Below are 6017 nucleotides of genomic sequence, written 5' to 3' on the forward strand. Positions count from 1 at the left end.
CAGGGCCTGATGAAATGCATCCTAGAATACTCAAGGAGCTAATAGAGGAGGTATCTGAGCCTCTAGCTATTATCTTTGGAAAATCATGGGAGACAGGAAAGATTCCAGAAGACTGGAAAACGGCAAATATAGTGCCCATCTATAAAAAGGGAAATAAAAACGACCCAGGAAACTACAGACCAGTTAGTTTAACTTCTGTGCCAGGGAAGATAATGGAGCAAATAATTAAGGAAATCATCTGCAAACACTTGGAAGGTGGTAAGGTGATAGGGAATAGCCAGCATGGATTTGTAAAGAACAAATCATGTCAAACCAATCTGATAGCTTTCTTTGATAGGATAATGAGTCTTGTGTATAAAGGAGAAGCGGTGGATGTGGTATACCTAGACTTTAGTAAGGCATTTGATACGGTCTTGCATGATATTCTTATCAATAAACTAGGCAAATACAACTTAGATGGGGCTACTATAAGGTGGGTGCATAACTGGCTGGATAACCATACTCAGAGAGTAGTTATTAATGGTTCCCAATCCTGCTGGAAAGGTATAACAAGTGGGGTTCCGCAGGGGTCTGTTTTGGGACTGGTTCTGTTCAATATCTTCAGCAACGACTTAGATATTGGCATAGAAAGTACGCTTATTAAGTTTGCAGATGATACCAAACTGGGAGGGATTGCAACTGCTTTGGAGGATAGGGTCATAATTCAAAATGATCTGGACAAATTGGAGAAATGGTCTGAGGTAAACAGGATGAAGTTTAACAAAGACAAATGCAAAGTGCTCCACTTAGGAAGGAACAATCAGTTTCACACATACAGAATGGGAAGAGACTGTCTAGGAAGGAGTATGGTAGAAAGGGATCTAGGGGTTATAGTGGACCACAAGCTAAATGAGTCAACAGTGTGATACTGTTGCAAAAAAAGCAAACATGATTCTGGGATGTATTAACAGGTGTGTTGTGAGCAAGACACGAAGTCATTCTTCCGCTCTACTCTGCTCTGGTTAGGCCTCAACTGGAGTATTGTGTCCAGTTTTGGGCACCGCATTTCAAGAAAGATGTGGAGAAATTGGAGAGGGTCCAGAGAAGAGCAACAAGAATGACTAAAGGTCTTGAGAACATGACCTATGAAGGAAGGCTGAAAGAACTGGGTTTGTTTAGTTTGGAAAAGAGAAGACTGAGAGGGGACATGACAGCAGTTTTCAGGTATCTAAAAGGGTGTCATAAGGAGGAGGGAGAAAACTTGTTCACCTTAGCCTCTAAAGATAGAAGTAGCAGCAATGGGCTTAAACTGCAGCAAGGGAGGTTTAGGTTGAACATTAGGAAAAAGTTCCTAACTGTCAGGGTGGTTAAACACTGGAATAAATTGCCTAGGGAGGTTGTGGAATCTCCATCTCCGGAGATATTTAAGAGTAGGTTAGATAAATGTCTATCCAGGATGGTCTAGACAGTATTTGGTCCTGCCATGAGGGCAGGAGACTGGACTCTATGACCTCTCGAGGTCCCTTCCAGTCCTAGAATCTATGAATCTATTTGATGTCTCATATTCTAAGGCCCAAAGGGACCATTAGGATCATGGTCTCTGCCCTCCCATACAACACAGGCCAGAGAACTGCCCCAAAATAATTCCCAGAGCAGATCTCTTTAGAAAAACATCCTATCCTGATTTCAAAACTGTCAGCGAGGGAGAATCCACTGACCCTGGTAAGGTGTCCCAAGGGTTAATTACTAAGGTGCACGCTAAGAAAGTGTGTCCTATTTCCAGTCTGTCTAGCTTCAACCTCCAGGCATTGGATAGTCAGACCTTTCTCCGCTAGACTGGAGAGCCCATTATTAACTATTTGTTCCCAAGGTAGCTACTTACAGACTGTGTTCAAGTCACCCCTTAATCTTCCCTTTGGCAAGCTATATAGAGTCTCTCACCATAAGGCATGTTTTGCAATCCTGCAATCATTCTCCTGGCTCTTCTCAGAACCCCTCCAATTTCTCAACATCCTTCTTCAATTGTAGGCCCCAGAACAGGCTGTAGGATTCCAGCAGCGGTTGCACCATTGCCAAAAGCAGAGGTAAAATTATCTTCCTGGGATGCACAAACTGGGGACTCTTGAGCATGTTCACATTAGCTCTTTTTGGCCACAGCATCGCACCGAGCTTGCATTCAGCTGGTTATCCACGACCCACAACTCTGTCAGTCGCTGCTTCCCAGGAGCGAGGCCTCCGTTGTGTATGTATAGCCTACGGTCTCTGCTCCTAGATGTAGAGTGTATTTTAATGTAAATAGTTTGGTTGTAGGCAGTTTATCAAACTATCCAAATTGCTCTGAACAGGTGACCTGTCCCCTTCATTATTTACCACTCCCCCAATCTTTACCATTAGCTGACTTTATCAGTGACTATTTTGTTTTCTTCCAGGTCACAGACAAAAATGTTAAAGAGCATAAGGCCAAGAACCAATTCCTGCGGGACCCCACTGGAAACAGACCCCCCCCCCCTTAATGACCATTCCCATTACGTGGTGAGACCTATCGGTTAGCTAGTTCTTAATTCATGTCACATGTGCCGTAACTCTGGAGGGTTTGGGTTTTTAATAGTCAAATGCATTAGACATCTCCTAGCTCAGTGCTATTACCTTGATCAACCAAACTCCTCGAGAAAAGGGAATGTGGCAGGAGCTATTTTCCAGGAACCCATGTTGACTTGTTTTGCTCTTGATTGATCAAGTCCCCTGTCAGCTGCTCCATTATCTTGTCCAGGGTTGACGGCAGGCCTATAACCCCATCATACCATTTACCCCTTTTTTTAAACTGGCACATTAGCTTTCTTCTGGAACTTCTAAGGCTACAGTAACAGTGCAATGAGCTCCTCACCAGCTCTGTTAAAATCCTTGGATGCAAGTTATCTGGATTGGCTGTTTGTTTTTTTTTAAATGTCTGACTTTAGGTTCTGTCTAACAGCCTCCATAGCACGGAAAGTGTATATAGCTTAAAAAAGCTTCCTTAATACTGCCAGCTATAGCTTTCTCCTTGTCTCTTGGCTTCCCTGATCAACTTCCTACAATGCCTAACTTCTGACTTGCATTCATTACTGTCAACTTCCCTCTTCTTCCATGTGTTATAATCTATTTATTGCCTTCAATTCCCCTAAATGCTCTTAACCAGCACAGCTGTCTTCCACAAGTGTGGTATTGTAGCTTTCTGGGTATCTTGTGAGATTTTTACCAATTAATATTTTTCTGATTTAAATTTTTCCTTCCAGCTGATTTGATTAAAATTGTTCTCAGCTTAGTGAAACTGGCATGCTGTGCATGTGCGCATTATAAATGTGATCAAATCATGAGCACTGGTAGCTAAGCTACCATTAATTTTTAGTTTGGTGAGCACTTCCACTCTATTAGGACAAGGACTAAAAAAGAATTCTGCCCTATGTTGACTGCAACACCCCCCCCCCCCCCTTTTTTTTTTTTTTTTTTGTAAAGCTTTAGGAAATTGTCCCCTACAGTTTAGAGGTACCAAGGATGTTTTAGTACTAGCAGTGTGAACTCCAGCATGCATTACAGATGTCACTCAAAGTGAAGTCTCTCATGATCACGTAGGTTTTTGCCCTACATGCTGTAGACAGGTGTGTAATGAGGCAGCCATCCTGTTCCCTAGTGCGATTAGGTGAGCTGTAGCAGATGCTGACTGACAATCATTGCATGCTTTATCTGTTAGGCTGTTGATCCGTAAGCAGTTGAGCTCAATTTCTTCTGTGTTATCAAACAGGTACGGCCATTGTCATAGTCCCAGTTCCCTGCCCCCCACCCCTTCCCTAAATCAGTTATAGCCATTGATGGCAAAACTGGAAAGTTGCACTCACCCCAGTAGTTTTCATAAGAGCCAGTAGATTTGTCTGAGCATTCGACAACTCTGAAACGTTCTTGGAAACATCTCAAAGTTGAGACATGAACTGAACCTAACCCACCTCCTCCCCAGGAAGCTATGGCTGAAACAAAGAGGGGTTTTCTGCTGGGCAAAGGCCCACCTGGCTCCACAAGGGAGCCCTCTAATCTGAGAGGCATGGCCATGCGCTACACCTCCAGGAGCTGGACTGGCGGTAAGTCGTGCGAGCCAAGCATCACAACAACCCAGATGTGCCTGTGTGCCCAACCCAGACCATCAGCTCTGCTCCTGACTGGGGAACTGTAGCGGGAGCCTGTTCCATGCGTCTCAGGGTAGCGCTGCACAGCCCCTGCAGCTGGGCGCAAGGTCCCGCTCTTGCTGGGTGCTGTGTGGGATGTGCCCTAAGAGCTCAACCTTAGAAAGCTAATAAAGGGTGAATAATATCCCCTTTGTACAGAGCCTGCCACAAGCCTGCTTCCCCCTCCGCCCCCGCAATTAATAGGCCTCGATGGTCAGAAGCCAACCTCAGTCCCTGAAACTGCTGGGATGGGGCCTCCTAAAGGTATACATGGAGGTGACTGTCTTAATGCAAGGAATACAGCTGGCAGTCATTTTTAGCTGTCTTGCTCCCTCCCCCCAGTGAGATGAACTTTGCTTCAGAGCAGCTCAAGGACAAAGGCCCAGCTTTGGTGTCAGCATAAAGGTTCCAGAGCATTTCCCTGCTGCTCAGATGGATCTGAGGTGCCAGGAGCAGTACCACTGCCTGCATGGTGCCAATGGCTATTAGGAGCAGTCTCTATCTACAGCATGGGGTGGTGTATTATGTATGTTCAAGATGAACTGCCATGGATTGCTACAGTGGCACCTCAACTTAACCACCACAAGGTTCTTCTTTATTCATTTATTGACAAAGCAGTGACTGTTTGTTAGAGGGGCTCTCTCACCGGTGTGCAGTATTGGGGTAGAGCCTCCACCTGTTGGCAGGAGGCAGGGCTCAACTGTGGGAAAGCCAACTCATGCTAGAATCCATCAGGGGCAGCAGCAAGGTGTTCGGCCCCCACCCCTGGACCAACAAATCAACGCAATCCTTATTGAAAGGACAACACGTGGAACTAACTCTGCAGGAGCCTTATTCCAACACCTTGAGGACAAGCTTCATCTCTCAGCTGGGCCTGTCTTAAGGCCTTGGTGCATTTCCCTGAGCAAAGGAGCCTTTGCTGTTTTCTAACATACCATGCTAAATTAAGACAAAGCAGGCCCTGTAATAACTCTCGGGATAGCCTAGCCCCTGACTGTACCACCTCTGCTGAGTTGTAAATTGACCCATGCTAAGGCTGTCTTCTTTAATAAATGAAGTCCACCTTGAAACACTGATTCCAATCAGTGCTTTCCACTGGGGCAATTCAAATCGAGGCAGTGTACTGACATGACCACCTCCATAGCAGTTTCACCACAGAAGGAACCTGTTCTGGCTCATGCAGTCAACGGAGGCTCCATCTCTGCCTCTACCTGACTTTCCAGAGGCAGGCACAACTTGACACTCTGGACCCCTAGCAGGAGCTGACCCATCTCTCCAAACACACCACCACCACCACACAGGGTGCTTCCTGCATTGGAGGACACAGAACTTCTTCAGAATTCTGCCTCTGGGGCAGGGCAGCAAACACCACAGAGGGCCAGGGCTTGAGGAGGACAAAAAGAAACAAATACTGAATCGCTACCCATCCAGCAAGCTCCCTTCATCCTGGGCACTCACCCACCCAGGAGGATGAAGACGACAATAGCACAGGCAGGTGTTTCCTAACTTCCAAGCACACCACTTTGCAACCTCAAGACAGTTCTTTCAGGTGTTCTTTTCAGATGCAACACCACCTTACTTCTCAGCCTCTGGGGCTCACGGCCACAAGATATCAGACGAGAGGAAAAACCACCCAGGCTGTGTTCACAGAGGAGGGGGGTGAACAGCAGCCACAGCTACGTTCAGGGGTGCACCCTGCCGAGGTCCCACAGCAGCCTTCTCAGGTACCTTCCCTGCTCATGATGGACACTACATGGGACCACAGGCAGGGTCAGGGGAAAGGGGGGCACTGGCCTGGACAGGCCCAATGGTGTGCTCTAATCCAAGGTGGGTGGGTATAGACAG

The sequence above is a fragment of the Terrapene carolina genome, unplaced genomic scaffold, assembly GCF_002925995.2.
Source record: "Terrapene carolina triunguis isolate 2854851 unplaced genomic scaffold, T_m_triunguis-2.0 Scaffold89, whole genome shotgun sequence".
In the NCBI taxonomy this organism is placed as follows: domain Eukaryota; kingdom Metazoa; phylum Chordata; order Testudines; family Emydidae; genus Terrapene; species Terrapene triunguis.